Source organism: Barbatula barbatula, assembly GCF_947034865.1.
Source record: "Barbatula barbatula genome assembly, chromosome: 2".
Lineage (NCBI taxonomy): Eukaryota > Metazoa > Chordata > Actinopteri > Cypriniformes > Nemacheilidae > Barbatula > Barbatula barbatula.
In genome coordinates this window covers 5,023,060-5,035,128 of record NC_136767.1, presented here as the reverse complement: position 1 = coordinate 5,035,128, position 12,069 = coordinate 5,023,060, and the positions used below count along the sequence as shown (strand labels likewise).

Here is a 12,069-nt window from a genome sequence, read left to right as displayed (position 1 = left end):
ACTACTGGAATTGAATTAATACCATATTTACCCTTTAAAATGTAAAAACTAACCATAGCTTTACTATAGTAACCGTAACAATACGGTTTTCGTTGTATTCGTACTATAGCCTACTACTGGATTGGAATTAATACCATATTTACCCTTTAAAATGTAAAAACTAACCATAGTTTTACTATAGTAACCGTAACAATACGGTTTTCGTTGTATTCGTACTATAGCCTACTACTGGATTGGAATTAATACCATATTTACCCTTTAAAATGTAAAAACTAACCATAGTTTTACTATAGTAACCGTGGCGAAACGGTTTTCGTTGTATTCGTACTATAGCCTACTACTGGAATTGAATTAATACCATATTTACCCTTTAAAATGTAAAAACTAACCATAGCTTTACTATAGTAACCGTGGTAATACGGTATTCATTGTATTCGTACTATAGCATACTACTGGAATGGAATTAATACCATATTTACCCTTTAAAATGTAAAAACTAACCATAGCTTTACTATAGTAACCGTAACAATACGGTTTTCGTTGTATTCGTACTATAGCCTACTACTGGATTGGAATTAATACCATATTTACCCTTTAAAATGTACAAACTTACCATAGTTTTACTGTAGTAACAGTAACAATACGGTTTTCGTTGTATTCGTACTATAGCCTACTACTGGAATTGAATTAATACCATATTTACCCTTTAAAATGTAAAAACTAACCATAGTTTCACTATAGTAACCGTGGTAATACGGTATTCATTGTATTCGTACTATAGACTACTACTGGAATGGAATTAATACCATATTTACCCTTTAAAATGTAAAAACTAACCATAGCTTTACTATAGTAACCGTAACAATACGGTTTTCGTTGTATTCGTACTATAGCCTACTACTGGATTGGAATTAATACCATATTTACCGTTTAAAATGTAAAAACTAACCATAGCTTTACTATAGTAACCGTAACAATACGGTTTTCGTTGTATTCGTACTATAGCCTACTACTGGAATGGAAATAATACCACATTTACCCTTTAAAATTAAAAACTAACCATAGTTTTAGTATAGTAACCAACAACACAATAACTATGATGTTTTTAGCCAAACCAGGTAACAGAAATGTAGTATGGTTCCATTACAGTACCCATGTTTGTAGTAAAGAGAATAAAGTAGAGAATTAAAATAAAAAATGAAAGGCAAAATATTAAATTTGAGGTAGGCAGCCATATCATATTTTAGTTGAGGTGTCATAGTGATATATTAGGACCAGCATGGTGGAATTCAGGTGGTACATGCCACCATTCAATTTCATTGAATAGACATAAGTTAAGTTCACACTGACAAGGGGAGTTGGATCCTGTCATAGTACCATGGTACATCGCAGTACTGTCCTATCATCACACCGACGATGTCTCGCGATTAAGCCATCCGAACCGATTCGATTATTATGCCTTGATTTACAAACTTCCCTTCATGTCTGACACCTGAGAAAATACCACCGCACACCTCCAACAGGACAGACCTGACGAACGAGTATGATTAGGGTATCCGCATAAATTTTAGACCCTTCACTCCACCATTAATGCAAAGTTTCTTTTAAACAACGATCTAAAGCAATGTATCGCGATTTATTCTTTCGACCGTGAATTGCCGGGTCCTTGAACAATCAGACTTTCGGAAAACATTTGGACAGTAGCATACAAGCTAACGTTACCACGTTATACCAAAAACGTCAGATTTATGGAGTTTCATTTATGGATGTTTTATAACTCCTCCAACATGTGCAAAGTGTACGCTAACAGTTAACTTAGCCGGCATAAACGCAGTTAGTCAGTTGGCATCTGTGATGAGTGTTACATACGTACCGTGCGAAAAGAGTCTGCAAGCAATTCTGATGCGTATTAACCAGACGTGTAAATGTCTATTGAATGAATTTCCTCCTAATTCAAGAACATCTTCCCTCCTGTGCTATTTAACACTGGTACTGTAGCCGCAGTTCCAACCTCTTTGACAGCAACATCACGGTGGTGTGATGCGAAGGGGGTTACTTCTGTACGTCGTCCTTTGACCTCGACGATGCAACCGCTCGCGCTGCCTCGGTTGACCAATCGCATTGCGCGCTCTTGGGTCTGGGCGGGGTCATCTTGCAACTACAACTAAAGGTGTGGCCAATGATTCAAAGGTTTTTTTGTACGCGCGTGTTCCCCTAAAATAAACAGCATGGTTGGCAATTTTGCCATTTAACGTTAAAGGAACGACCAACGACGTAGTGTTTTAGTGTTTGGAACTTCAGAATGAAAAGGTTTTAAGTATAAAGGTTCATGGCAGGCTGCAGTTCTGAAGAGAAATGTTAATATTGGAAAATGCATTTTTGCTATGTTGCCTGTGTTCGTTTAAGCTGATCATCCATGTGATATTTTCAAAAAGAACAGATCAGGACTATACCGGGATTTGTAGAGCCAGGTGTGCAGTAGTCAGATGTCTGATCTCATATTAAGAGATTTTAAGGGGAAATTGTGCAATACAATAAGTATGATTTGAATTAAAGCCAATGTAATCCCTGCTTTATTGGCACTCTACATGCAGCTGATAGCCAGTGTTGCACTTTAGAACACATTTCTGATGTTCAAGCGAAGCTGATCTGATTATGGTATATCAGAAGTACCAACCTTGACCTGTTTTGCCAGACGTGTACTCTAGACACCGAAGCCCGATCCAGATATTGGGTAAATCATTTTATTGGGAAACAGACAGATTACATTGCAAAATGTATTCACAGTATTTCACATTTATTGGCCAAGAAATGTGATGTAGTAAGTTACTGTAAAAGTAAAGATTTATATTATATTATGAATCAGTGATGATATAATTATGAAATAACATTTTATACACTTTTAAGTTAAATGTACAAACAGTTTGTTCTAAATAAACTGAATGTACAATGTGTTAGTGTGAAAAGTAATTTTACTTCATATTTTAAGTTATTCAGAAGGTAAATGCTATGCAAATGTCCTTGAATCCCCCATACTGTATAAACTGGGATGTAAATACAGCTATTCATGTGAATTAAACAGTTATATCTTTTTATAAACATTTAAATGCTGAAATTAACACGAACAAAGATTAATAAATGCTACGTGTTGTTCATTGTTAGTTCGTGATGTCTAATGCATAACTAACATTATTGTAACCTCCTAAACCTTTGTACAATAGCGTGTTAAAATATTTCAAGAGTTAGAAGTAACTGAAATTCAATTTGATAGATTGCTTGTTACAAGACCGAAAGCAAAACATTAAATATTAAAACAAGATTTATTCACTTTTATAATAACAAAAAAAGATACAGTCGGAGAATGACCAAATTCAGGACATAGTAATGTAACTATTAAATCATTAGAACAAACATGTTATGGTCACAGAGGTTCATGTAAGGATAATTTTATCTGCCAGTCTAAAGCGACTGCATATGCCTGATAGTTGTAAGAAAACACTCTTATAATATAAAATAACAAAGGACTGTCTTTTCTGTGCTTATACAAGCAAACTGTTGAACCGTGTGGATCTGTACTCACGGAGGAACACATTCAGCTGTTGGGTGCCTTGGGTGTGTGCAGCACGAATAGCTTTGCCTAGCGTTCGCATGAATCGTTCGGCTGTGGCGTTTGCTTGTGGCCAAAAGGGGGTGATTTTCCTATGCCGAAATCCGAGGTTATCAGCAAACTGTGAGAACATACTGCTGTTAAAAGGAGGGCCATTGTCTGTTTTTAAAGCTTCTGGAATTCCGAACATCGAGAAAACATCATCAATGGCTGGTATCACGGTTTGAGTGAAGAATTTTAAAAAAAAAGGGTATCGCGTGTAATCATCCACGATGACAAGCAGGTATTCACCAGATGGTAGCGGTCCATTGAAATCTGCACTCACATTGTGCCATGGGGCTTCTGGTAACAGGGACATTTTGAGTGGCTCTACGCGAGTAAGTGGCGTGGTTGCCTGACAAGCGATGCAGTTATTGATCATGACTTCGACTTTGTGATCCATATTGGGGAACCACACTTTCTCTCGTAGCAGGCTTTTTGTCTTGGCGATACCTTGGTGGCTTTCGTGAGCAAGCTGCAACACTCTTGTTTCTAGAGCTTTGGGAATGACTATTCTGGAACCTCTGAAGACAAGGTCATCATTAGGTGAGACAGTTAGCTCGGAGCATACATTCTTGTAGTGCTTCATGATGTCCGCATTTGGTCGATCGGTTGCAACAATGTGCTATGAGTTGTTTCGTACATGCAAGCATACCTGCTGTAGGATAGCATCTGTCTTCGTCGCAGTTTTGATCTCGTCCAGAGTCATAGCTTTTGGTGTTGATTGCAATGCCATGAAGTTGACATACTCCTCTGCAACTTTAGATGCTCTACTGTTAAACTCACTCTCGAGAGGAGCAGGATGTCTGGACATGAAATCAGCTGGATTGTCGGTTCCTTTCCTATACTGGATTGAGAAGTGATACGGTTGAAGTCTCAGACCCCATCTTTCGATTCTCGCAGATGGCTATGATCTGGGGTTATTCCAAATCAGTTCCAACGGCTTGTGGTCGGTGACTAAAATGAAAGGAGTACCATAAAGGTACAGGTGAAAATGTTCACAACCCCACACAATGACTAGAGCTTCTCGTTCAGTTTGTGAATAGCGTTTTTCAACGTCGCTAAGTGCACGACTGGCATACGCTATGATGTGTCCTTGTCCGTCCTGCGTTTGCGATGGGATGGCCCCAAGGCCTACTGGACTAGCATCTACCACGAGCTCGGTGCCTTTCGAAGGGTCGAAGTACGACATGGTGGTGGCATCAGCCAAAGTATCTCTAAGATCTTGAAGGGCTTTTTGGTGCGTTTCTGTCCACTGCCATTGCGTACCTTTCTTTGTTAGGTCGCGTAGAGGTGCGGTGATGGTTGAAAAATATTTTATAAATCGTGAGCAATAATTCGCCATGCCGAGGAGGCCTCGAATTTCTGTGGGATCTTTAGGCTCACTCGCTTGTTGAATCGCTGAGATTTTTTAGGATCCGCAGAGATGCCAGCAGCAGAGAAAATAAATCCAAAGAACTCAAGTCTGTGCTTATTGAATTCACATTTGTCACGGTTTAGCGTAAGACCACTGTCCTTTAGTCCGCGGAAAATAGCTTTGAGAGCTTCGTCGTGGGCTTCTTGTGACACGCCGTACACAATGATGTCATCGCTAAGGTTTCTTACGCCTCTGATGCCTTGTAAGGTTTGAGCTATGGTGTTCTGAAAAACTTCCGCAGCAGAAGATATGACGAAATTTTGGCGTTTATATCTCCGTAATCCCAAGTGTGTCGTGAATGTTGTCATGTACCGGCTGTCAGGGTGCAGTTCTAGTTGATGATAACCTGCTCTGAGATCAAGTTTCGAAAAGACTTTCGCACCATTCAAATCATGAATTACATCATCAATGGTGGGAGTTCTATGACGTTCACGTTGTATAGCGGTATTGGCTTGACGCATGTCAACACATATCCTGACCTTATTGGGGTCTTTTGGCTTGGGCGGAGTCACGATTGGAGAAACCCATGGAGTTGGACCAGTTACTGTTTCTATGATATCATCATCTTCTAGCTTTTGTAGCTCAGCCTCCACTTTCTGTAGAATGTGAAACGGCACTCGTCTATGTGGCTGACATGTGGGCTGGACGTCGGGATCAATGTGGAGCTTTACTTGGAAGTTTTTGAGTTTTCCGATTCCTTCGAAAAGTTCCGGATGAGTGTTGATGAGTTAATCTGCTACTATGCGTTTACCTTGTTGCGGGGCAATGATGTCAACCAGTCCAAGTTCCTGTGCTGTTCCGTAACTCAGAAGGGTTTGTCCGTCATGCTCAAGAACGTAAAACTTGGCTTTTGTGCTTTTCTGTAATGCTTGAACGTCGCATTGGAATACACCACTGATGGGCAAAGCTGCATCAGAGCCATATGCAAAGATTCTGGTTGCTGTTACCGTACTGCTGATAATGTTTACTGCAGCTCCAGAGTCTATCAAAACTCTGATCTTTGTTCCGTTTATATTCACATGTGTCTGAGGTTGTTGCTGACGAACTGTGGTATTCAAGACAAATACGTATACATCGTCACTGCTTGACGAATCCTCACGTATGTGGCTAGTGGTTGCAGCGACGTGTTTGACTCTCGTTGTGCTGTTGCGTTGTTGACGTGCAAAATCATTCTGTTGTTTGAAGTTATTTCTCGAGTCATGTTCAGGAGGTTTTTTGGAGCTTGAACGACACATCTTTGCAAAATGATTTAACTTTCCGCATGCCCTGCTGTCATGGTGGAAGAACGGAGGGAGGCCCAATTGCGGTGAAACAGCTGGTTTTATTTACCCTGCCCACAGGGGACACAAGAGAGCATACACAACCCCGAAGGGAGAGACAAAAACCCCGAAGGGAGAGATGAATGACCCCGAAGGGAGAGATGAATGACCCCGAAGGGAGAACTCTCAGGAGATCCTCTATCGAAGCGTCTGCAGCACAGGGGGGTGTCACACCCGGAGAATCCGGGTTCTAGACGGCGGCTGCGGACCGCAACGGTAGAGGCAGGGTCTGGTGCTAGGCAGGGTCTGCTCCAGGGTCCCAGACGGCGTGGCTGGGTAAAAGTCCCGGGGAGCTGGTGGGAGAGCTTCGTGAGCAGCCGATGCAGGGAGTCACTGGAGCGCCGGCGGGAAACTAGCGGGCAGATGAAGATGAAAAAATAATAGGAGGAACACAAAACTATCTAGGGAAAATAACAATACTAGAAGAACCAAACTAGACTAGACTAGATAAATAATGCTAATGAATGATAGTAGAAAGCTAGTAGCGCAAGGCTAGACACGACTGGACTGGACTGGACTGGACTGGACAGGACAAGAAGTCAGCTAACGGCAGTGCTAGGATAAACACACAACGGACTGACAAAGAACAAGAGCACACGAGGGAATGAAATAGGAAACCTCTTAATTACGTAATGGGCAACAGCCGCGTAGCGCAACCCGCGAGCGGGAAGCGCTAGCGAAACTCGCTACAGGTGACAGGGTGATCAGCGGAGTCGTGAGGGAAACCCAGTGAGGGAGACACGGGGCGGGGCTGGTGACGCAGACACAGAACACGCGGAAAACTGTCAAACAATTCCCCACGTGTTCAACATGAAACAAAACAAAGTCACGCAGGCAAAAAACTGAACCACAGACCCAGAGTCATGACACCCTGCATTCTTTTCCTTTTGAGGGACAGATGCCTTGATGTGGGTATTTCCCTCCACAGTTTCTACATTGGTTGTTGGATGTTCGCCTGTAGTTGGCTTTAAACTCACTCTGTTGTTTTTGGTCACATTGTAGCGAGTTAACGGTAGCCGCTGAATTTTGTTCAATGCCTGTAGCTTGCTGCTCAGAAAGTTCTAGAGTTCTGATCTAGAAGAGCCACCAAGAACTAGAAAGAGCCACCAAGGCCAGATCTGGTTATCTGAGTGCTTTTTGGCGTAGCCTGGATGAAATGCAGTTTTGTATCAACTGTGCCTTTATTTCTTGATCAACATCAGCAAATTCACAGTCTTTTGCAAGCATCCTGAGTCTGGTTTGATACATTTTCAACTTGTTGTTGCACAGCTTTTCTGAATTGATAAATAAGATATATAAGATACTGCGTATTCTTTTTGGGAGAGAAATAGCCGTTTAGCTTGGCTTTCGTTTCTGCGTAGCCATTAGCGTCATCTGCGAACGTGTCGTATATGTCAGGTACTCGTTCGCCTGCGAGGTGTAACAACAGCGCTTTTTTTCTGGTATCAACAGTGGTGTTCAGGGCGACATGAAAGTTGTTGAACCGCTGTATCCACTTGTTCCACCGAGTCCCTAGTGAACTGGGGTCTGTTTCATAATCAAACGGCTGAATGGCTGTGTTGTTTAGCACGGACTGCATGGCTGCTAGCAGATTACTTGAATGTACTCACTCGTTAGCAGGCAAGTCACTGGAGATGGCTTGAAATACACTCAGAGCACATTTAAATCCTCGTCGCCATTGTAATGGTTCTTGTGTAGCACTTCGCATTGAAAGCAACCATTAGACAGAGATGGTAGGAAATTTGCAACAACTTTATTCCGCCATGCACTTCACGTAACGCGTACCCACGTATCTACGTATCCACGTACAGGCGTGGCTTCTTGCTTGGCATTATCACAGAATATTACAGTTGAGACATACAGTGTTGCTTCTGTGCATGCATCAAACAAATAGTTTTTGGCTATATGCATCCATGCATTAGTTTGAGGGGGGTGGAAATGGGACAGTTAGGTGAAACAAAACTGCTCCAAAAATACCTCAACCCAAGTTAAATAAATTTTTTCTAAGTCGCTTTGGTACATTTCTCAGATCATAATTGACATTCTCAGAACTCTCTGTTCAATCCTCACATCATGGTGTCACTTGTGCACCTCCAAAAAGCAGTTTCTCATTTCTTTGAACAAGTTGCAAATGCTTTGCTTCATCCATGCAAATGATTATGTACAATTCTCGGCTCTTTCTTACATTATCAATTGCTTTATGTCATGTTGATCAAAATGTATTATAATGGGTCTGTTTAATGGTATCATCCTCCACGACATTTAGGGATTAGTTTAAAATTAACAGTTAGTATACTTTATGTAAGCAGTGACATTTTATCTTACTCAATTTAATAACTATATATAGGACTGCAAGACAACTTCACAGGGTGGCAGAAGGCCCCTTTCACACCTAAAAATGAGCGCCGGGAACATAACCATGGAAGCTGCAATCTCTGAGAATGGTGTGCTAACGCATATTCACATTATTGGGCCATACAATACAGAACTTCTTGTAACATTTTTAGACACTCTCTACAGGGATCTCATCCCTGAACAAGAGAGGTGTCAGATTGGAGATTAAATGCCAAAGTACTTGATAGTTTGGGACAATGTCACTTTCCATCGCTCCAACATCAGCAGGCAATGGTTTGCGGACCACAACAGGATGTCGATGGAGTTCCTCTCACCCTACTTTCCATTCCTTAACCCCATTGAGGAATTTTTCTCAGCATGAAGATTAAATGTATATGATCGCCAGCCGCATACACAGATGACCCTTCTGGCTGCCATGGATGTAACATGTGATGACATCACAGCTGATGCCTGCAGAGGCTGGATTAGACACTCTGAAAGATGATTTTCATGCTGTGTCGCAAGAGAAGATATTTGTTGTGGTGTGGATGAGAATCCATTGCCCAAAAGACAGGAACGTCAGGAGGTGTAGGAAGACTGCATGTACAGTTTTCCCTGAGAAGATTGTTTTATGTTCAGATTTCTACATTTGTTTGTGCTATGCAGTGCTGTCTTTTCCTGTCTGCATCGCAATGACACTGTCTGTCAATAAATTATTGTACAAACAGTAAAAGCGTTAACGTGAATCATGTGCCGTCTCTTGCAATCAAACAATCAAAACCAGAAATGCACTTACTGTTTTGCAAATGTCAAGGATGATTCGAGAAATGCTCCACTCATCACTCTCAGGTCACTCCGCTGCACACGTGTGATCACTTCTTTGTCACCCCCGACCTCACCGCTCTAGACAACGCAGATGTCTTACCGCTGGTCACTTTCCGGCACTACCTACGGTCCCTCCCCCCTGCTTTTCCTCTGCTGTCTTGTCTGCACTCCCCCCCTCTGAGGAGCTCTCTCTTTTGAATACCAACAGTGCCACAGACACTCTGTGTTCCACGCTTACATCCTGCTTGGACAACCTATGCCCTCTTACATCTGGACCATCCCGTGCATCCCTGTCTGCCCCCTGGTTATCGGATGTACCACGTGAGCATCGCACCAGCCTCCGGTCAGCTGAGAGAAAATGGCACAAGTCAAAAGACCATACTGATCTCTCTCTCTACCAGTCTCTTCTCTCTACTTTCTCCGTTGACGTCACCTCTGCAAAAACTGGTTAGAACCACTCGAAGATCAGCAACACTCTTAAAAACCTTCTCTGCTCTCCTCTGTTCGCCTGCTCCCACACCTTCATCGGAGTTAACGGCTGATGATTTTGCATCGTCCTTCGTAAAGAAAACTACCGCCATAAACAGCCAATTTTCTACACCACCATCACCCGCCTTTTCTCCTCTGTCTGAAGCTGATGTTTCCAAGGTCATTGGTTCCAACCACCCTGCCCACTGGATCCCATCCCCACCCATCTCCTCCACGCCATCTCTCCAGCAGTTGTGCCTGGTCTGACCCACATCATCAACTCTTTGCTCACCACTGGGACATTTCCCACTGCGTTCAAAGAGGCCTGCATCACTCCGCTATTGAAGAAACCCACTCTCAACCTTACACTGCTAGAACACTACATGCCGGTGTGGTGTGTGAAAACGCATATCTTCCGTCAAAATGTAGAACGCTGATTTTAACCTCTAATTCTTTTCTGTCTTAAAAAAAATGTTTTACTTTCCTCACTATTCTTAGCTTTGTATACTGTGCTAGGCTTTAATGGACTGGATTTAATGCACTTATGCATTTTGTTGCCTATATTGTTATAATTGCTTCCAATGTTTCCTCGTCTGTAAGTCGCTTTGGATAAAAGCGTCTGCTAAATGACTAAATGTAAATTTAATGAAATGTGTAATGTCATGTGTAATGTGTGTGTGTGGCCTTGAAATTTTAGAATGTCTACGTAATCATGAATAAATGCTTCTTGAGACACACAGTGTTGCTTCTTTGCATGCATCAAACAAATTGTTTCTGGCTATATGCATCGATGCATCAGTTTGAGAGGGGTGGAAATGGGACACTTGGGGGAAACAAAACTGCCCCAAAAGTACCCCCCACCCACTTTAAATACAGTTTTTTCTAAGTCAATTTTGTACATTTCTCAGATCAGATTTGAAATTCTCAAAACTTATTGTTCAAGCCTTACGTCCTTGTGTCACTTGTGCACATCAAACAAGCATTTTCTCATTTCTTTGAACAAGTTGCAAATGCTTTGGTACATCCATGCAAATGATTATGACACAATTCTGTGCAGATTCCTACATTATCAATTGCTTATGTCATGTTGATCAAAATGCATTATAATAGGTCTCTGTTGAATAGTATAATCCCCCACGACAGTTAAGCACTAGTTTTACAATATACAGTAAGTATACTTCAAGTATACAGTGGCATTTTATTTTACTCAATTTAGTGTTTTGCATTACTATATTCTTTCCACATAGGACTGCAAGACAACTTCACTGGGTTGCAGACGGCCCCTTTTCACACCTAAACAGTCTCTACAGGGACACCATCCCTGAACAAGAGAGGGGGCAGATTGGAGATGACCTGCCAAAGTACGTGTTAGTTTGGGACAATGTCAGTTTCCATCGCTCCAACATCATCAGGCAGTGGTTTGCGGCCCACAACAGGATGCTGGTGGAGTTCCTCTCACCCTACTCTCCATTCCTTAACCCCATTGAGGAATTTTTCTCAGCATGAAGATTAAATGTATATGATCGCCAGCCGCATACACAGATGACCCTTCTGGCTGCCATGGATGTAACGTGTGATGACATGACAGCTGATGCCTGCAGAGGCTGGATTAGACACTCTGAAAGATGATTTTCATGCTGTATCGCAAGAGAAGATATTTGTTGTGGTGTGGATGAGAATCCATTGCCCAAAAGACAGGAACGTCAGGAGTTGTAGGAAGACTGCACTGTAATTCCACTGCACTGCATGTACAGTTTTCCCTAAGGAGATTGTCTTATGTTCAGATTTCTACATTTGTTTGTGCTATGCAGTGCTGTCTTTTCCTGTCTGCATCGCAATGACACTGTCTGTCAATAAATTATTGTACAAACAGTAAAAGCGTTAACGTGAATCATGTGCCGTCTCTTGCAATCAAACAATCAAAACCAGAAATGCACTTACTGTTTTGAAAATGTTAAGGATGATTCGAGAAATGCTCCACTCATCACTCTCAGGTCACTCCGCTGCACACGTCTGATCACTTCTTTGTCACCCCCGACCTCACCGCTCCAGACAACGCA

At 41.9% G+C, this 12,069-nt stretch overlaps 1 protein-coding gene across 5 annotated transcripts in view; it reads right to left on the bottom strand.

The window, feature by feature from the left end:
- acaca (acetyl-CoA carboxylase alpha) overlaps nucleotides 1-2,049 on the bottom strand; it is a 41,265-nt gene extending 39,216 nt beyond the window's left edge. For all 5 annotated transcript variants that reach the window (XR_013786223.1, XM_079448962.1, XM_079448963.1 and 2 more), the window contains exon 1: nucleotides 1,874-2,049. The gene's annotated coding sequence lies outside the window, so the exon portion shown is untranslated. The remainder of the gene's footprint in view (nucleotides 1-1,873) is intronic.
- Between the last annotated feature and the right edge of the window lie 10,020 nt (nucleotides 2,050-12,069).